General features: G+C 43.0%; 1 protein-coding gene across 3 annotated transcripts in view; it reads right to left on the bottom strand.

Moving 5' to 3' along the window:
- The window catches only part of LOC134575564 (calcium-binding protein 2-like), a 343,677-nt gene that overhangs the window by 47,280 nt on the left and 275,187 nt on the right, over nucleotides 1–21,210 (bottom strand). The gene's annotated exons all lie outside the window — the stretch shown is intronic.

Here is a 21,210-nt window from a genome sequence, read left to right as displayed (position 1 = left end):
TGGATATGTTCCTCACCCAGATCAGGGCTACCAGGGGGTACCATATTTAAAGGTGTACCTACCATATTTGGGGTACATCCAGGAATTGGGGAAAAGCATGTACATTATAATTGTGTTAACTGTTAAGCTAAGGGGAGGAGATGTGTGGGAGGTAACGTCTATGTGATTGGTGTACTGTATAATTGATGTGAATCCCTCCCTTGCATGGGAGAATGCTTTAAAAGAAGGTGGTTAGGAATTAAACTTCAGTTCTACTCCTGATACTGTGTGTCGTCCAGTGATTGGGAAAGGTGATGTGATACTATTGGATTTTATTGCTGATTGTGCTGGATATTCTCTTGGATTTGTTACTGCATCCTCTTAATATATTGGTGGAGTTAAGCTGTGGGAAAACAGCTCTCCGCTACACCGGGTTATTCACTGAAGTGAGAATTGTAAGTGTAAGGGCAGAGTAGCCAAATCTGGAGAATGTTAACAGGTGTTTTGACCATAAATTTGAAGTTCACTTTGAATTCCCAACAATTCTCACTTTATTGAATAACCCTATTGGAATAAAGAGAAACAGGCTGGAGAGAATCAGTGGCATAGAGTGAGCAGATAAATCATGAACAGACTGCAAGCTTTTGGAAACAGAAACAAAGGAGAAAGCTGGGGATAAATGCTAATGAGAGAGATTGGGCATTATGGAGGAAAGGGACAGCTGATCAGACCTAATTAAAAACCAAATGGCAAAATGTATACCATTTAGAAGAATTCGCCAACTACGCTACAGTCACAGTTCAGCTGTTTTTGCTTAAACTATGCAATTCGATTTCCAATTCACTGAATTCATAGTTTAGTGAATAAACTTCTGAGAGAGTGTAGTTGCATTCAAGAGGGGGCGGCAAAATGGATCTTTGCCTAGGGCGGCAGGAATCCTTGCACTGGCCCTGACCACATGCATGGTCCCATGCCCAAAACAGTTCCAGAGAATCAGGCTGTGCGTCAGTTCTACTTCAGGGATTCGAAGTACAGTTTTTTCACTATATGTCTCTTGTTTGTGAGTTTCTTTTTACAGAACGCCGTTCAACTCCTGTTCGAATAGCCGAACATCCATTAAAGGGTATAAAATATACACCAACTGGTGGAGCGATATATAAATATAAAATAATGCAGTAACACATTTGGGAATTTGTACTTGGAGACACATATAAAGAGAAAAAACAAAAAAAAGAAATATATAGTGAATATTATTTTTATTATAGAAATGTAATGAGTGATAAGAGTGAATAACTAGAACCACTCACATGGACTGGAGCCTATGTGGTATTGGCTCTGTAAAATAAACCTTTTTGCTCTTTGGGCAGCAACACACCACTTACTTAATGATGTTCCTCCAAAAACACAAAAAGAGGAAATAGACCAGATGTCTATTACTGTGCAAAAATGCAATTATTGTACTTAAGTATTATGCTCACCTTATTAAGAGTTCTTGGCTGTAAGAATGATCAACAGTGTACCAGTTTCTTGTTATGACACTCCCCAATAAAGTTCCTGGAGGCTTTAAGGACCTAAATGGAATAACTGATACATTTATTGGTTCCAAATAAAAACAAAGTATTCTAGGTATACAAAATATAAAATAAATGCCGTTTAAAAGTCCAAGTAAAAGTCCAAAATCAGCCAAAACGCATTTCACTCATATGTAGACTTCCTCAGACTCCAGCTGACTCACAGACGAGTGAAACGTGCTTTGGCTGATTTTGGACCTTTTACTTGGACTTTTTAACTGCATTTATTTTATATTTTATATCTAGGAAAGGCAGGCCAGGCCTCTGGGTACAGGGAAGGCAGGCATGACTTTCATGGAAACCCTGAACCGATCTCGGTGATTTTTGGATATGTTGTGGGGTTTCCATGTGTTTTGGGGGTACTTTCGTGGATTGTTAAAATGTATGTTTTCTGTGCCTGGAGATAATTGAGTTTAGTACAGTTCCTGACTTAATTATCTCTCAGGCACAGGGGAGGGATTATCCTATTTTGTGTGGGAGTGCCCTGGACCTGAGAGTCAATGTAATTACAGTGTGTACTTTGTCAAAGTCCTACTCTTGCAAATTGAGTATTCATACATTAGTATTCATACATCGCCTCTGTCCCCAGGCCGCGTTCACATACTAGGAGGAGGATGACCTGGACTGAAGGGATGCAGTCCGGAAAGGCATCTGGTATGAGGCTCTGGAGGGTGTCCGGCGTTGGCGGGGCGAGAGTCTCCCAAGTAAAGAGCAGCGGTTACAGATGCGAGTGGCCCTGTGAATGCCTCTCCTGGAAGAGCAGCCCCTGGATGAGTGGGTGACGCAGCTCGAGGGCCTAGTAAGGAAGGAGCTTTGGCTAGATGATGCATACCAGGTGCTATGGTGGTACACGGTTCGGCATGCCCCCTGGCTGGCTGAGCACGACAGGCCTGAGGGTGAGGATTATAATAGCCCTGTCCTGTTGTGGGAGGCCTTCGCACAACTGGAGTTCAGAAGCTCAGGAGGGTCCCGATTCTGGGACATCTATGACTAGAGAGAGGGCATGCATGATTGGGCTACAGCCTATGAGGTGAGACAAAACCGAACATCTCTGGTGACAATGGAATGGGAGCTGGAGCAGGATTACCAACACCCGCTCAGCTCAAGACGGCCACAATATACCCTGCAAGGAGAGCAGGAGAGCTGAATAGTGGACCCTACAACCCTGGCTGAGGTACCCCTTGCTTTGCTACCAGCTCCAGAAGTAGGGGACCTCATAAACTTGTCCTGTTGGCAGGTGGAGATGGGACCGAGGTCTCTCCACCGGACCGACAGGGATGCTTGACAGCTGGCCCAGATCCCCAACTGCAGATGATGTTGCTGGAGGGACAGACAACCGGTCCCCCTTCCCACCCACAGCTGGAAGTACCAGGAGGAAGGACAGTCGGTCCTACTCCTCAGCGGCAGCATACTCTACAGGGAGAGGGGATAATCGGTCTCCCTCCCCTGTGGCAGATGCCCAACCCAGCTCTTGAGATAGTGGATGGGACAGCAGTCTCCACTAACCCCCTTCCAGTGGAAGAGCTGGCATCAGGTCCCATTGTCACAGCGCGGATTGTCCCCTGGTCCCCCAAGCAGAAGCGCTGGCATCCGGGCAGAGTGCAGTTGGCCTCTGCCCTCCCGTTTTCCTTTGTCCAGGGCCTTACATTACAAAGGCTATCCCAGCAGAAGAGCAGCCATCAGGGCAGAGCGCAGCTGGCGTCTGCCCTACCTGTTCCTGTATGGTTGAGCCTGATGTCCAGCAGGCTCCTGCAGCAGAATCAATACCTACAGGACAGATATCACTTACATGGGGTGTAAAAGTATGGTTAGGGCTGGACATGGGGGGATAGAAGCTGAGTTAGGGCTATGGTGGGGTGCTGTAGAGGGGATTATGGGCTATGGTGGAGGGCACAAAGGCTGTGGTACAGGGACAGGGGCTGTGGTCTGTTGTGCAGGGGACAGGGGGTGTGGTGCGGGTGACAGGGGTTGAGAGACGGGACAGGGGCTGTAGGGGGGGGCATAGAAGCTGTAGAGGGGAAGGGGGCCATGGGGGCTGCACAGGTGCTGTAGAGGGGGGCAGGAGCAGTGGTGGTGGCACAGGAGCTGTAGAGGGGTGCATGTGTGCTTTTATTTATTGTGCATCTAGTATATTGCAAATACCATCTGCACTAGATTTGTTTTATGTTTTTTTCTCTTTTATGTATCACTCCACATCAAGATTTATATTAACATACAAGGGTGTAAGCTAATATCTGCTTGTCTATTATTCGGCGCTCCACCCACTGATTATAGGGTTTATTTTTCTCTATATATTTATGGTGAGGGAAGAAAGGTATCTGCCATTCTGGGGTCAAGAAGGAATTTTTTGTCCTAGCTTGTTGCAAAATTGTGCTTCAAACTGGGTTTTTTTTTGTTTTGTTTTTTTGCCTTTTGGATCAACAGCAAAAAACAAATGTGAGGAAGGCTGAACTTGATGGACGCAAGTCTCTTTTCAGCTATCTAACTATGTAATCTAACTATGTATCCCCTCACAGGTGTTTAAGAGCTGAGTTACTTCTGATACAGAGGAGGGATTAACCTAGTTTGTATGGGATTGTCCTGGATGTGAGAGCCAATGTGATTGTGTATTTGTTCCAGGGGGAGTGCCCCTTGCATGGGGACTGTCATAAAAGGCCAGTTGTGGTCCCATTAAAATTAGTTCACTTCACCATCAACACAGGGCCTCATCTTGTGATTGTAGGGAAAAGCTATAACAGCTATATCAGCTATACCTGCTTCGAATTGCTATACTGGCTATAATCACTAGCTCTTGTAAGAGCTACACAGCTACACCTGCTAGACTCGTTGGAGTAGGAGAGGTCCACCCACTGGAAGCTGGATCCTGGGCTTGGGCTTAGGGTGGGTGGAGGACAGCGATACCACAGCCAAGCTGCGGCAGCTAAGGGGCTACAGTGCTTATAGCGACTGGTGCGGTGCTTATAGTACTCCAGGCTTCTTGGAAGCAGCGATTGGAGGAGGCACCCTGTCGGGGGTGCCAGGCGGTCCATCACACTTAGGTGTCTTCATTTTAGGGTTACCATAGTTCATATAATGAAAAAGTAACACTTTTGTTTTTGTTCATTCTAGGGACCTCCCTTAACTTGGCAAAAATACAATGTGTGACAAACTGAACCTCATCACGGGTTCTTGGAGGGCTTACTTGCCAGCCTCTTGCCCTGTGACTATGGCCCCTGTAATAAACTTTGGGTTAAGGATACTATTTGTGCCTGTTGGGACTTATAACAGGGACCCTTCGAACTCCCGAAGCAGCACTTCGAACTCCTGAACTTTCGAAGCGGCATTCGAACACGTGGCGGCAGCCATCTTATTTTGTTGAACGCATCCAGTGGTGTTTGGTCTTCGAGTGCATGGAACTCATATCAGACACTCGACAGCTCGAATAATGCTGAACTCTTACTGTCCATGGATGTTCGGCTATTCGAACGGGAGCCGAATGGCGTTTGGTGGGAATATACTCCCAAACGAGAGACCTAACCTAGGACTACTCCTAAAGCTGTAAGTTTAGTATTTTATGTTTTACTTCGAATCCCCGAAGTGGACCGACCACACAGCCTAATTCTCTGTAACTGTTTTGGGCATTGGATCATGCGTGTGGTCGGTTAAAATATGGCTTTCATAGAATTCCTGAACCCCTGAACTGATCTTGGTGATTTTTGGATATGTTGGTCACCCAAATCAGGGCTGTCAGGGGATGTAACAGTTGTGGGGATATTATGTGTTTTTTGGCACTTTGGGGGTTTTGTAAAATGTGTGTTTTTTCTGCCTGGAGATAATTATGTTAATACAGTATCTGACTCAATTATCTCCCAGGCAGAGGGGAGAGACTGTATGTTTGTTAGGGGAGTGTCCTACATTGTAACTCTGTCATTGTTTTTTAATTTTGTATTGTAGTCCCCAACAAGGTCCATGTGCGTTACCCCTTGTATGGGGATTGTCATATAAGGCCAAGTGTGGCACCATTAAACCAGTTCCAGTTTTACCCTCAACATAGAGCCTCACCTCATGTTTGTAGGGACCTGCTATACAAGCTATAACCACTAGCTCTTGTAAGAGTTTCAAAGCTATACTCTCTTGGAGGAGAGGGTGGGAAGGGACGGCGAGACCCCAGCCAAGCTGCGGTGCCTGGGGGGCTATGGTGGTTATGATGGTCGATGTGGTGCTTATGGTCCTCAGCATCTGCTAGGAAGCATCAATTGGCGGAGGCACCCAGTCGGGGTGCCAGGCGGTCCGTCACACAAGCCCATAACTAAAACGTAAGGGTGCACATGTCGTGGGAAATTCCCTGACTTAGGACAAGATGGCATCTTAAAGTCTGAACATCTTTATCTATTTTGTGTTACTGCAGTATATTATGTACTGGAAGAGTCGTAGCATAGCCTTGAAGATTGTTTATGCATTATTGTTATTGTATTTCGTCTGGGACAAAACGGAGTAAACATATTATGCACTGAAAGTTTGTAAAAGGTTATTGCTTATGAAACATTTATGAAAATCAATATGTTCCATTTCTAACACCTTGTCAGTTAGCAATATCTCTTAAAGACAAAGTACACAGTTTAAGAAATACAGTATTTGCATTTGTCCATAACATAGTGACAGGCATATATGTTTGTAATCCTGTCACTATAGTGTTCCTTACAGAAAATGTAAGGCCCACTTTTATTCATGTAAAACTCACAGGTTGAAAAAAAGTTGACAAAGGCTGAAGCTTTATTCAAGCTCCACTGCCTTTTCAACTTTGTCATTGGCCTCTCATTCAAGTACTCACCTCCCTCAAGTTTCAGGTTGCGGCGCATCACTGCTCCTCAATATTGACTCTTGCACACACCCAACTGTAGGCAGTGACTGACAGCTGGGTGCCACCATCTTAGAAAAGTTATGACAACTTGGAAGAGGAAAAAAGAAAAAGACCCGGAGGGACCGGTGTTTCATTAGTAATGGTAAGTAAAGCTGGTCCCTGCGTCTGGAAGTACATGAGGGACAAACAAAAGAATGTCAAGCTTTCCAGGGCTTTTCAGTAGCAAGTTGCGCTGTTGTGGTCCTTGTATGCCCAAGCTTTATATATTTTGGATTTATTGTTACTGATTTTGACTTGTTAATTGTTTCTCCACTTTCTGTGTTCCTGACCTTGACTTGTCTTACCGTTTATACTGTACTCTCCTACGTTTAATCATGGCTTTTTTTCATGGCTGCTCTTTACGTTAAATCCAGCCATTCTAAGTCCCGGTAATACGTTCTACCTCTTCTTTAGCAAATTGGGGTCTGTGCATTTTGAGTTCTCCTACTCTAGCTGTGACAAGGATCCATTGGGTACTTCAAAAGAAAGGATAAGGACACTCCAAATGTTAAATTTCAGGCAATTATATTAAGGATCCATTTGGGGACAGAACTGCTTTAACCCCTTAAGTACACATGACATGTGTGACTAGAGATGTCCCGAATAGTTCGCTTGCGAATAGTTCCCGGTGAACATAGCTTGTTCGCGTTCACCGCGGACGGCTAACATATGCGATGTTCGGTCCGCCCCCTATTCGTCATCATTGAGTAAACTTTGACCCTGTACCTCACAGTCAGCAGACACATTCCAGCCAATCAGCAGCAGACCCTCCCTCCCAGACCTTACCACCTCCTGGACAGCATCCATTTTAGATTCATTCGGAAGCTGCATTCTTAGTGAGAGGAGGGACAGTGTAGCTGCTGCTGTTTTAATAGGGAAGTCAATAGCTAGGCTAGTGTATTCAGTGTCCACTACAGTCCTGAAGGACTCATCTGATCTCTGCTATAAGGACAGCATCCCAAAATGCCCTTTTTAGGGCTAGAACATCAGTCTGCTTTTTTTTTTCCCTGTGTAGTCTAATTGCAGTTGCCTGCCTGCCTGCCAGTGTGTGTGTCAGGCTCACAGCGTATACTGTGCCCACTTGCCCAGTGCCACCACTCATATCTGGTGTCACAATAGCTTGCATTTAAAAAAAAAAAAACTTTGACTGTAATATAATTGCAGTTAGTTTCCTTCACACGTGTGCGTTTCAGGGCCTGCCAGGGCACAGTGTCACACCAGTGCAACTCATATCTGGTGTAACAGTAGTGTACATTTAAAATAAATAAATTTTCTGACTGTAATAGATTGAATAGCAGTTGTTTGCAAGCGTGTGTGTCAGGCCTACAGCGTCTACTCTGCCAACTTCTGCCAGTGCACAGTGCCACTCATATCTGTTGTCACAGTAGCTTGCATGCATAGTACCACTAATCGAAAAAAAAATGACAGGCAGAGGCAGGCCACCCCGCAGGGGCCGTCGTGGTCTTGGTGCTGTGATTCCCTTTGGCCCTAGAATAATGCCCAGTGTTTAGAGGCCACGTACCCTGAACTCGAAAAGTTCTGAGGACATAGTTGACTGGCTAACACAGGACACCCAATCTTGTACAGCTTCCGCTCGGAACCTTGATGCACCATCCTCCTCCAACTTAGCTTCGGGCACCTCTCAAGTTACCACTTGCCCGCCTGCCGCCACTACCAACACTAGCACCACAGCCGCTTCACCTAATCTGTCAGAGGAGTTATTTCACATCAGTTGGAAGAAATAAGTGATGCGCAACCATTATTGCCAGAGGATGTAGATAACAGGGATATGTCTCAGTCAGGCAGCATTACACACATGGACGTACGGTGTGATGATGATGATGTTGTACCCGCTGCTGCTTCCTTTGCTGAGTTGTCAGATACAAGTGAAGCGGTTGATGATGACGATGCATCCCTGGATGTCACGTGGGTGCCCGCTAGAAGAGAAGAAGGGGGAAAGTTCAGATGGGGAGACAGAGAGGAGGAGGAGAGTTGGAAGCAGGGGGAGGTCGTCGCAAGGAGCTAGTGGCAGTCAGACAGCATGCATCGGCACCCAGGGTCAGCCAGACAGCATGCCAATCAACGCATGCTGTTGCCACCACCAGAATGCCGTCATTGCAGAGCTCAGCAGTGTGGCTTTTTTTTTGTGTGTCTGCCTCTGACAACAGCGATGCCATTTGCAACCTGTGCCAAAAGAAACTGAGTCGTGGGAGGTCCAACACTCACCTAGGTACAACTGCTTTGCGAAGGCACATGATCGCACATCACAAACGCCTATGGGATCAACACATGAGTACAAGCAGCACACAAACTCAAAGCCGCCATCCTCCTCCTGGTCCAGCATCTTCAGCCACGTCAACCACTGCTGTCCTCCTTGCCCCCTCTCAACCATCCGCCACTCCGTCTCTCACCTTGAGCAGTTCCTGCTCATCTGTCCACAGTCAGGTGTCTGTCAAGGACATGTTTGAGCGTAAGAAGCCCAAAGTCACCCCCTTGCCCGGCATCTGATAGCTGGCTTGTCTGAACTCTTAGCCCGCCAGCTTTTACCATACAAGCTGGTGGAGTCTGAGGCGTTCCAAAAATTAGCTATTGGGACACCGCAGTGGAAGGTACCCGGCCGAAATTTCTTTGCACAAAAGGCAATCCCCAACCTGTACTCGATTGTGCAAAAGGAAGTAATGGCATGTCTGGCACACAGTGTTGGTGCAAGGGTCCATCTGACCACTGATACCTGGTCTGCAAAGCATGGTCAGGGAAGGTATATCACCTACACTGCGCATTGGGTTAACCTGCTGACGGCTGCCAAGCATGGAATGCGTGGCTCTGCAGAGGAGTTGGTGACACCGCCACGACTTGCAGGCAGGCCTGCTGCCACCTCCTCTACTCCTCCTACTCCATCCTCTTCCATAACCTCCTTGGCTGAGTACTCTTCTGCTGCTGCGTCTTGCTCCACATCAACGGCACCTCCCCAGCTACTATTCCACATCCCGGATATGGCAGTGTCACACCATCTTGGGGTTGACTTGCCTGAAAGCAGAGAGTCACACTGGACCAGAACTCCTGTTCGCCCTGAACGCACAGGTGGTAAAGTGGCTGACTCCGCACCAACTGGAGATCGGTAAAGTGGTTTGTGACAACGGAAGAAATTTGTTGGCGGCATTGAATTTGGGCAAGTTGACAAATGTGCCGTGCATGGCACATGTGTGTAATCTGATCGTACAACACTTTGTGCATAAGTACACAGGCTTACAGGACGTCCTGAAGCAGGCCAGGAAGGTGTGTGGCCATTTCAGGCCTTCCTACCCGGCCATGGCGCACTTTTCAGATATCCAGCGGCAAAACAACATGCCAGTGAGGCACTTGATTTGCGACAGCCCGACACGTTGGAATTCAACACTCCTAATGTTCAATCGCCTTTTTCCAACAAGAAAAAGCCGTTAACGACTATTTGTATGACCGGGGTGCTAGGACTGCCTCTGCGGAGCTGGGAATTTTTTTGCAACGTTACTGGACGCTCATGCGTCCTTTTGAGGAGGTGACAAACCTAGTCAGTCGCACCGAAGGCACCATCAGCGACATCATACCATTTGTTTTCTTCCTGGAGCATGCCCTGCGTAGAGTGCTGGATCAGGCCGTAGATGAGCGTGAAGAGGAAGAGTTGTGGTCACCATCACCACCAGAAACAGCCTTATCAGCATCGCTTGCTGGACCTGCGGCAACGCTGGAAGAGGATTGTGAGGAAGAGGAGTCAGAGGAGGAATGTGGCTTTGAGGAGGAGGAGGAAGACCAACCACAACAGGCATCCCAGGGTGCTCATTGTCACCTATCTGGTACCTGTGGTGTTGTACGTGGCTGGGGGGGAAGAACATACCTTCAGTGAGATCACTGAGGACGAGGAACGGGACATGAGTAGCTCGGCATCCAACCTTGTGCAAATGGGGTCTTTCATGCTGTCGTGCCTGTTGAGGGACCCTCGTATAAAAAGTCTGAAGGAGAACGACCTGTACTGGGTGTCCACGCTACTAGACCCCCGGTATAAGCAGAAAGTGCCTGAAATGTTACCGAATTACAAAAAGTCGGAAAGGATGCAGCAGTTCCAAAATAAATTAAAAAGTATGCTTTACACAGCGTATAAGGGTGATGTCACAGCACAACGGGAATCTAACAGGGGAAGAGGTGAAAGTAATCCTCCTCCTCCCACGACCACGCCGGCAAGGACAGGACGCTTTACAGATGTGTTGTTGATGGAGGACATGCGGACCTTTTTAAGTCCTACGCATCGCCACAGCCCTTCGGGGTCCACCCTCAGAGAACGACTCGACCAACAGGTAGCAGACTACCTCGCCTTAACTGCAGATATCGACACTCTGAGGAGCGATGAACCCCTTGACTACTGGGTATGCAGGCTTGACCTGTGGCCTGAGCTATCCCAATTTGCAATAGAACTTCTGGCCTGCCCCGCTTCAAGTGTCCTGTCAGAAAGGACCTTCAGTGCAGCAGGAGGTATTGTCACTGAGAAGAGAAGTCGCCTAGGTCAAAAAAGTCTAGATTACCTCACCTTTATTAAGATGAATGAGGGATGGATCCCGAAGGGACTGACAGTGGGCGATACATTCGACTAAAAAAGGCCTGATGAGGGGGACGTAACAGGGATTAAACTGATAAGAATAGTACTACTTAACACACCTCTCCTATCTGGTGGCACATTAGATTGCACGCGCAGTGCCCCAAATTGGAAGTAGGAGGACCGACCAAGCATCTTTTTCCATCTCCCGGTTCCTAAAATCGATGCCATATACACGTCCCGTAACAGGGATTAAACTGATAGGAATAGTACTACTTAACACACCTTATAACGCAGAGGCAATGCAGAGAGAGTAGTCTGAAGAAGAGGAGTCAGAGAAGGAAGGTGGCTTTGAGAAGGTGGAAGACCAAACACAGCAGGCGTCCCAGGGGGCTTGTTGTCACCTTTCGGAGACCCTTCGTGTTGTACGTGGCTGGGTGGAGGAAGAGACCTTCAATGACATCAGTGAGGACAAGGAACGGGACATGGCTAGCTTGGTATCCAACCTTGTGCAAATGGGGAGTTTGCGGTTGTGCAAATGGACTGTTTGCGGTGCGTTAAACGGGGAGTTTGGTCTTTCACTGTGAAGCGGGCGTAACCCTTACACTACCTGATTGATACAACATCATACCTGATGTTTTAAAGCACGTTATTCCAAACAATTTAGGAATGTTAGGTGATTTCTGCCCTTTATGGATTAAAACCAGACTCTGCATCAACTATGTAATTTTCCATGGGAGTTTTGCCATGGATCCCCCGGCATGCCACCCTCCGGCATGCCACAGTCCAGGTGTTAGTCCCCATGAAACAACTTTTCCATCACTATTGTGGCCAGAAAAAGTCCCTGTGGATTTTAAAATTCGCCTGCCTATTGAAGTCTATGGCGGTTCGACCTTTTCGCCCGTTCGCGAACATTTGCGGAAATTCGCGCTCGCCGCTCGCGAACGGAAAATTTGATGTTCGCGACATCTCTATGTGTGACATGTCATGATTCCCTTTTATTCCATTAGTTTGGTCCTTAAGGGGTTAAAGAAGGTTATCAGAAAACATACAGTGCAGTGTGTGTATGAGTGCAGTGTGTGTATGAGTGCAGTGTGTGTATGAGTGCTGTGTGTGTATGAGTGCTGTGTGTGTGTGTGTGTATGAGTGCAGTGTGTGTGTATGAGTGCAGTGTGTGTGTGTATGAGTGCAGTGTGTGTGTGTATGAATGCAGTGTGTGTGTGTATGAATGCAGTGTGTGTATGAATGCAGTGTGTGTATGAGTGCAGTGTGTGTGTGTATGAGTGCAGTGTGTGTGTGTATGAGTGCAGTGTGTGTGTGTATGAGTGCAGTGTGTGTGTGTATGAGTGCAGTGTGTGTGTATGAGTGCAGTGTGTGTGTATGAGTGCAGTGTGTGTGTGTATGCGTGCAGTGTGTGTATGAATGCAGTTTGTGTGTGTATGAATGCAGTTTGTGTATGTGTATGAATGCAGTGTGTATGTGTATGAATGCAGTGTGTGTGTGTATGAATGCAGTGTGTGTGTGTGTATGAATGCAGTGTGTGTGTGTGTGTGTGTGTGTGTAATGCAGAGTGTGATGCAGAGCCTTGGTGGGGGGTGGGCATTTTTATTTTTTTAATTATTTTAATATTTTTTTGCTTAATTACATTTTTTTATTATTATAATTTTTTTATTTTATTATTATTTTTTATTTTATTATTATTTTTATTTTATTATTCTTTTATTTTTATTTTTTTTATTATTATTAATATATATACACATTTTTTTCGTCCCCCCTCCCTGCTTGCTAGCTGGCCAGGGAGGGGGGCTCTCCTTCCCTGGTGGTCCAGTGGATGGGCACTGTGTAGGAGGGGGCTGTGGGGGCTGCAGAGAGATGTTACTTACCTTTCCTGCAGCTCCTGTCAGCTCTCTCCGACTCCGCCGGTCCGTTCAGCACCTCGGTCAGCTCCCAGTGTAAATCTCGCGAGAGCCGCGGCTCTCGCAAGATTTACACTGTGAGCTGACAGAAGAGCTGAACGGACCGGCGGAGGAGGAGAGAGCTGACAGGAGCTGCAGGAAAGGTAAGTAACATCTCTCTGCAGCCCCCACAGCCCCAGTCTGTATTATGGCAATGCAAATTGCCATAATACAGACTATTGACTCGAGTATAAGCCGAGTTGGGGCTTTTCAGCACAAAAAATGTGCTGAAAAACTCGGCTTATACTCGAGTATATACGGTATATATATATATATTGTGACGAAACCAATCTCGCCACATTGTATTGGAGGAGCCTGGTTGCCCGCCTGCTGCCTCTGGACTATGGACCGGCAGCTAAAGGGTTAATTTTACTGTGCAGAAGGATTTATTTCTCCCTTTCTGCACAGCAGTTCGGTAGATTTCATCTACCGAACAAACAGCCGTTCACCAACCATCCCAGAGCCGTGGGAAGCCGGCCGGCGTTGTTAATTGGCCACCCAGAAGCTGGAGTGTGCTGCCAATTTACCTCCCTGAAGCTGCGGTTAATTGCCTGTTAACTGTGTGGCCGCTGTTACACTTAGCGGCCGCTAGGTGGCGCTGTTCTGGAGCTCCCCGAGCAGCCAGCACTTTTCTGCCCGGCTTTCATGCACCAAAATCGGACACTTTTACGTGCAGGCACCGCTGAACCTCCAGCCCCTGGTTCTAATTCGTATGGATTTGGTGAATGCAGGGAAATTCGGTAGTTTGTTTTATGTGAACTGTAGTAACCCAGATAGCCTGCCATGGAGCCTGTTCGTATAATTAAAGACTTTGGCTCCATGGCAATTAAAATGTATTTGTGTGATCTGGGTGCCATTCACATAATAATGTGCACCCAGACCTGAGCTATCTGGGGATATGTTACATGTCTGTGTTTTGTGTATAAAATGTGTCTGTATGTATTTTAAAGTGATAGTCTGTTTCTGTGTCACCATGTGCATAATGGAGTCTGGCCTTTGTCTTAGGAGATAATTGAATTACTTCATTAATTATCTCCAGGGCAGGGAGGAGGAAACCAAGATGCATGGTGGGAAAGTATTGTGGCTGTGTGTACGAAAATGATACATGTCTGTCTGCTGTTTCAGTCTTCCATCTGGTCCCCTAGGGGAGTATCCACCAGGTGGGAGACCTGCATAAATACAGGGGCAGGTAGCCCTGAATAAACAGATCACTGCTTGACCTTCAACACGGAGCCTTGTCTCGTTCTTGGGGGGATTCACTGTATGCTGATAGGGACTGACTGCCAGGAGTGTAAGCCGCTTGGGAGCTTTTCCTGTTCGTCTGCTAGCAGCAATTCGTGAGGTTCCAGTTCGGGAGTTTGGAGTGCTACCTTATTCCCTTGTATGCAGTTCGGGAGTTTGGTGCATTCACCTATATCCGAATTCGTGAGTTTTGGTGCTTTTACAGTAGCTGTGCCTTTTTGTGAAAAGGGGATTATCGCCTAAACGGATTTTTCCCCTTTTATGCTGAAACGGTCCGTTATATATATATATATATATATATATATATATATATAGATACCACATACAACTCTCTCGTAACCTGTTTATGAACAGTATGTACTGTTGAGAAGAGGGAAGTGTGGCAGATACCACCAAAAACACTGCTAGAACTTATTAACAGACTATAATGCTCCCTGTTCCCCCTCCCCTCCATGAGTTACCAGCAAGCTCCTCTTAGGATTTCTGTATCTGGGAGATAATTTATTTAGCTAGAGTTAACACAATTATCTTGCAGACACAGAGATGCAAGGGTGGAATTGCTAAATAATGAATGGAAACCCCATCTTGTGAGTCAGTGCTTAAAAGGCTGCATTGTGTTGATTAAAACCAGTTATTCTTTCCAGCATCATGTGTTGTCTGATGCCTGCGGAAAGGGGCTATAAACACTAAAGGGCTCTTATTCTAGGTGAGAGGAAATTTTAGCAGCTGTATCCAGTCAGGATACTGGGGCTCCACTATAACAAGAAACCTGAAGAAAGTGATTTCACCCCTAGAACAGAGGAACATTTTTGTTTTTGTTTTTTAAATTAAGAATAATTAAGAAACAGAGAAGATATTTCCCTTTTTGTGGCACAACTGGAAATTGCTTCATTTTGGGTTGATACTTGATTTACTTTTTTAAACATAGCTTGCTATGTAGCTGTGCAACTGTCTGAGAAGATTCAACTTCTACATAGTTCATTGACAAATGGGTGATTGTAGATTGCAGTCCTTGAGGTTTGTGTAGGCCATTTGATGAAGTGATTAACATCTCTGTGGTTAGACACATTTAGCATGACCAAAATGGAAGCTCAGTCAGTGATAGAGGTAATGAACAACAGTAAAAGAAAACCGCGCCCTTATTGTGATACGAACATACGTACTCAAGTCCTTACAATTTCAGCGGTATACCTCAAAAAAAGAGAACTTACAAAATAATAGTGTAACTCTGTGGGTAATCTGAGAGTGAAAAAAGAAATATATAGTTGTACACTCACATTTGGCAGAGCTAAATACAGAGCTCTGCTGTTTTTAGCGCATAGACGGAATGATCCCCGTCCTAGGATATATGTGGAGTAATCAGCGTCTTGATGGTCTCAAACAGAAAAAAACAGACAGGAATATCCACATAGTGTAGTAGGTACTAGACTTAGTATGGGTGATAAGTGAATAAAAGGTATCGTACTCACATTTACTAGAGCGTACCTCGCTCTAGTTAGTAGCGCATAGGTGGTATGATCCCCACCAAGGAATATAGACGAAAACCAGGAACAAAAAAATATAGTATGGAGATCTCAGAGTAGTAAAAAAAGTAATAAAAAGTATATTAAAACTATTTATTAACATATATATTAGTAAAAAACAGAATACATAAAATACTCTATGAGAAAGTCCATATAAAATCCACTTTACGCGTTTCACCTATAGAGGCTTCTTCAGAAGTGTGGATAGAGTCCTGGTAGTGTCCAAATATATAGCAGAATTAGTAGAAACAATTGGTAACATGTGATAGGAAAATTCGTTTGCTTACTGTGTCCTGATTTCGCGCGCGCTGTCAAACCGGAAGTGACGCGGCGCCATACTTTCCAATGATTTCAAGGAAGTGGGTTTGTTCTAACCACCGGTGGAACGCATGCGTCATACCGGAAATGACGCGGCGTGACCGGCCGGTGGTATTCTGTGCGTTCCAGCGTGGAACGCATATCGAAAACGGGCCAATCAGGGGCTATAGCTGGTCTCTGTGGGTGATGCCGGGTTGATGTCCGTGGGCAAATAAAAAATGAATGTCCAAATCTGGCAGGCAATCGACCAATATGCAAGCACAATATGAAGTACAAAAACAATAACATAGACCTTATTAATAAGAAGTATATATGTATACATAACTATAATAGTGTGTGTTAATATACAAGTAAAGGGTACATAAAATTGCACATAAGAAATCAAAGTGAGTGACTCCACTCCATGGCTGGAGTGTCTACATGTATACACAAACATAGATATCCATGTAAGTAAGTGATATATTGGATATATGGGTCACATAAATGATAGAAGGCTTGGATAAAAAGCAATATAATAGAAAAAATTAGAATGAGGTAAATAAAATACTGATAAAGTATAGAAATAGAAAAAATGAGTGAATAAATATATAATATGATATATGTCAAGGGTATAATTAATATGGATGGGTGTATATAGACTCTATGTCTGTATATACATGTGTATACAGTATAAAATGTATATGTATAACGAATATATATATATATATAAAGAAGGGAAAATATTTAAACAGGAGAAAAAGGGGAGAATGGGGCTAAAAAATTGAAATAAAAATGGAATAAAATACAAGAAGAACGGCAATAAATATTACAAAGGAAAAATAAATATAGCAAGCATGGGTCAATATTATAAAAAGTTAAAAAGGTCAAAATCTATATTTAGGCCGTTCGGATGTAACGTATCAATTTTGAACACCCATTCCATCTCCTTTTGACCTATTTTTTTGATAAAATCACCTCCTCTCCAATGGTTTTTTATTGTAGCAATTCCTATAAATGTAAGAGATTTAGGGTCACTATCGTGTTTGCAGAAGTGAGCAGACACTGAATGTTGTTCATATTTCTTTTCGATATTTCTACAGTGTTCTGCTATGCGTATTTTTAAAGGTCTAATGGTACGACCAATATACTGGAGGCCGCACGGGCATTCTAACAAATAAATAACATTCTTGCTTTCACAAGTAATAGTTTCTTTAATATTATAGATCTTATTGTTGTTATTGGATTTGAAAGTCGACCTTCTTTTCTCTGTTGGTTTTGTTTTTTTGCAAGCTATGCAACTGTTGCATTTAAAGAAACCATTGGCAAGGGGTAAAAAATCCTTTATGTGTTTGCTTACTGCTTGATCTTTGGTGTAGTTATTCGTCAGATGCATTTTTAAATTTGGGGCACCTCTAAAAACAATGTGTGGTTTATTTGGAATTATGTCTTTCAGAATAGGGTCTTCTTTTAAAAGGTGCCAATGTTTGTTCATTATCCTTTTTAGATGTTTGTTTTTATCATTGTAATCTAATACTATCGGTAGATTAACTTGATCTTTTTGATTAGGTTTTATTTTATGTATAAGCTCTTTTTGATTGATCTCCAACGTTTGCTGTATGGTAGACTCTATTTGTTCTTTATTATAGCCTTTGTTAGTTAAGCAATTTTTAATCTTATTCGCCTGTTCTAAAAAAACTTTGTTATCCGAACAATTTCTCCTGAGTCTAGTAATTTGGCTCTTTGGGATGCTATTGAGCCAAACTTTATTGTGGCAGCTTTTTGTGTTAATATAATTGTTCACATGAACATCTTTGAAATGAGTTTTGGTATGGATAGCACCATCTTTAATATAAATGTTAAGATCCAAATATGTGATCTCTTTATCATTTATTTCTGAGGTTAAAATGATACCCTCTTGATTTGAGTTTAAAAAGTGGATAAAATCATGTGCTTCCTTTAGAGTACCCTTCCAAATAAAAATAAGATCGTCTATATATCTAGAGTAGGATACTAGATTCGACGTCCAGCCATGCCCACTCCAAATAAATCTGTCTTCCCACTCGGCCATAAAGAGGTTGGCATAGCTGGGCGCGAATCTAGTACCCATGGCTGTACCTCTGTTTTGTAAGTAAAAAGAATCTTTAAACCAAAAGTAATTGTTGTTAAGAATCAGATTAATACCGTCGATTAAAAAGTCAATTTGTTCTTGTTCCATAAAATTAGCTTTTTCTAAAATAGTCTTAACTGCATTACACCCTTTATCATGCTGTATGATGGTGTACAGTGACTGGACATCGCAAGTAATAAATAAAAAATCTTTTTGCCAAGTAATCTTTTCAAGTTTTTTTAGAAGGTCTATGGTGTCCCTGAGGTATGATTTAGATTGAATAACATACGGCTGAAGTAGGATGTCTATATATTCCGAAAGATTCGAAAGTGCAGACCCTATCCCAGAGACGATAGGACGTCCTGGGGGTTTAGTTAGGTCCTTATGAATCTTGGGAAGGAAGTAGATAACTGGGATTCTTGGATGTGCGACATTTAGGTAATGGAATTCCTTAGGGTCTAAAATGCCCTCATTTAATCCTCTTTTTAAAAAAGATGTTAGTTTTTCTTTTATAGTTACGGTGGGGTTCACTTTTAATTTAATATAAGTGGTGGGGTCGTTTAGTTGTTTATTAGCCTCTTCCTCATATTGTTCTTTTGATAGTACCACCAGACCTCCACCCTTGTCTGCGGGTTTGATTACAATGGACTTGTCATTATACAGGTCTTTTAGGATTTGTCTTTCATTTTTGTTTAAATTGGCTTTGTCCTTATATCTATTATTGTTTTCCAAGTTTCTTATGTCTCTCCCAACTTTTTTCTCAAAGATGTCGAGAGCACTAGATTTATAGTGTGCAGGATAAAAACTAGACTTGTTCTTTAGGTTGCTTTTTATGTATTTTTTGTCTGAGGTATCGGCAGGGACGTTTATGGGTCTGGCTTGTTCATTTTTGGCAGCAAAAAATCTTTTCAATGTGGCGTTTCTAACGAACTTGTTGATATCTATAAAGGTCATAAAGGAGTTATATGGTCTTGTTGGTGCAAATTTCAGGCCCTTTTTTAAAACATCTATTTCCATTTTATTTAGATTTTTATTGGATAGATTGAATATGCCTGTGGGTGAATGGTTAGATGCTAAGATCTTTCCATTCGACCTTTTTTGCTGTCTTCTCCCTGATCTTCGTCCTCTAGGTCTCTCTTTCGGCTCTTTATTGGGGTAATGTTTATAAGGTTCGTATGACGTTCCCTGTTGTAAGGAATTTCTAAAAAAGAAGTTTCGTCGAATGGTTCACAAAATGATAACACATTGTATCTGTTTTTTGTGATCAATTCATTTGGAGTGTTGGATTCGCATTCATCGTGTTTTTTGCGATTTTTTGTAGTGACTTTTTCCCAAGAGTAGTGTTGTTTTTTAGTGTGTCTTTGTTGTGGTGAAAATGGTGCATATGTGTGTTTGTGAGTTTTTGGTCTTACAATAAGTGGTGTATCTGTGTGCTGTGAATGGGTTCTATCATTGTAGTGTAGATCTTTTCTATTATATTCTGGAAATCTAGTGCGGGCCGAAATTTGTTTAGCCGTTACGGCTGTGTTTTTAGTACCATTTTGGGAAGTATTTTTTTGGAAGGTGCTTTTTTGAAAATGTTAATTTGGAGATTTTTCCCAGTGATGCATATTATGGAATTTCTTAATGTGTCTCTTTGGAGATCTCTGTTGGTGATAAGTGTAGGGTTGGTAATTTTCCCTTGTTGTTCTGTGTGGTCTCTTTTGTTTAAATTCAGTGTCAGTGTATTGGTGATAATTCGTATTTCTATTATTATGGTAGTGAATTTTCTTTGCATTATATGTGCGTATTTGGTTATGAGCATAATCGTGTTTATCTCTATTGTATTTTGTGATTTTAATTTTTTTGGTGTCCATTTCAATTTTTTCAACTGTTTTTTTGATTTTTAGTGTTTGGTTGTAGTATATTTCAGTGTCGGCAAATGGGATAAGTTGGTCCCTTAGATTATTGATCTTTTTGTCCAAATTTAGAAGTTTTTCATTTTTTACCTTAATCAGACTTTTCATTAATCCAAAAGTACAAAACTCCAAATGGTTGTACCATTCTTCCATGAATGGTTTATTGTCAGTGTCTGACGTGGGCATTTTAAATAACCTTAAACCCCTAGGGGTAATTTTTTCGTTTATATACTTAGTTAGAGTGGCTATTTCCCATCTCAATTTCATTTCTTTAATCAGAGAGAATTCCAATTCTTTTAATAATTCTTGTGGATCATCAAATATGATTAGCAATTCATCATCATTGGGATTTGTTAGATCCTCAAAATTGTTGAAAATATCATCTATGTCTATATTATAGTTATCACGATATTCAAACAATGTCATATTGTGATGTCTATAGGGCTGCCTACAAAGGGGAATATGGTAAATGCAAAACAAACAGAATATAGGCGCTCACTATAGTGTGAACAGGTGATATTAAATGGGCAGCAGTGATCAGCACAAGGATTCCCCACCTTATGAGAAAATAATAGTGAACAACAGTAAAAGAAAACCGCGCCCTTATTGTGATACGAACATACGTACTCAAGTCCTTACAATTTCAGCGGTATACCTCAAAAAAAGAGAACATACAAAATAATAGTGTAACTCTGTGGGTAATCTGAGAGTGAAAAAAGAAATATATAGTTGTACACTCACATTTGGCAGAGCTAAATACAGAGCTCTGCTGTTTTTAGCGCATAGACGGAATGATCCCCGTCCTAGGATATATGTGGAGTAATCAGCGTCTTGATGGTCTCAAACAGAAAAAAACAGACAGGAATATCCACATAGTGTAGTAGGTACTAGACTTAGTATGGGTGATAAGTGAATAAAAGGTATCATACTCACATTTACTAGAGCGTACCTCGCTCTAGTTAGTAGCGCATAGGTGGTATGATCCCCACCAAGGAATATAGACGAAAACCAGGAACAAAAAAATATAGTATGGAGATCTCAGAGTAGTAAAAAAAGTAATAAAAAGTATATTAAAACTATTTATTAACATATATATTAGTAAAAAACAGAATACATAAAATACTCTATGAGAAAGTCCATATAAAATCCACTTTACGCGTTTCACCTATAGAGGCTTCTTCAGAAGTGTGGATAG

This window comes from Pelobates fuscus, chromosome 10 (genome assembly GCF_036172605.1).
Source record: "Pelobates fuscus isolate aPelFus1 chromosome 10, aPelFus1.pri, whole genome shotgun sequence".
Taxonomy (NCBI): domain Eukaryota; kingdom Metazoa; phylum Chordata; class Amphibia; order Anura; family Pelobatidae; genus Pelobates; species Pelobates fuscus.
Note: the sequence above shows the minus strand (reverse complement) of the source record. Positions and strands in the feature narration are given on the sequence as shown.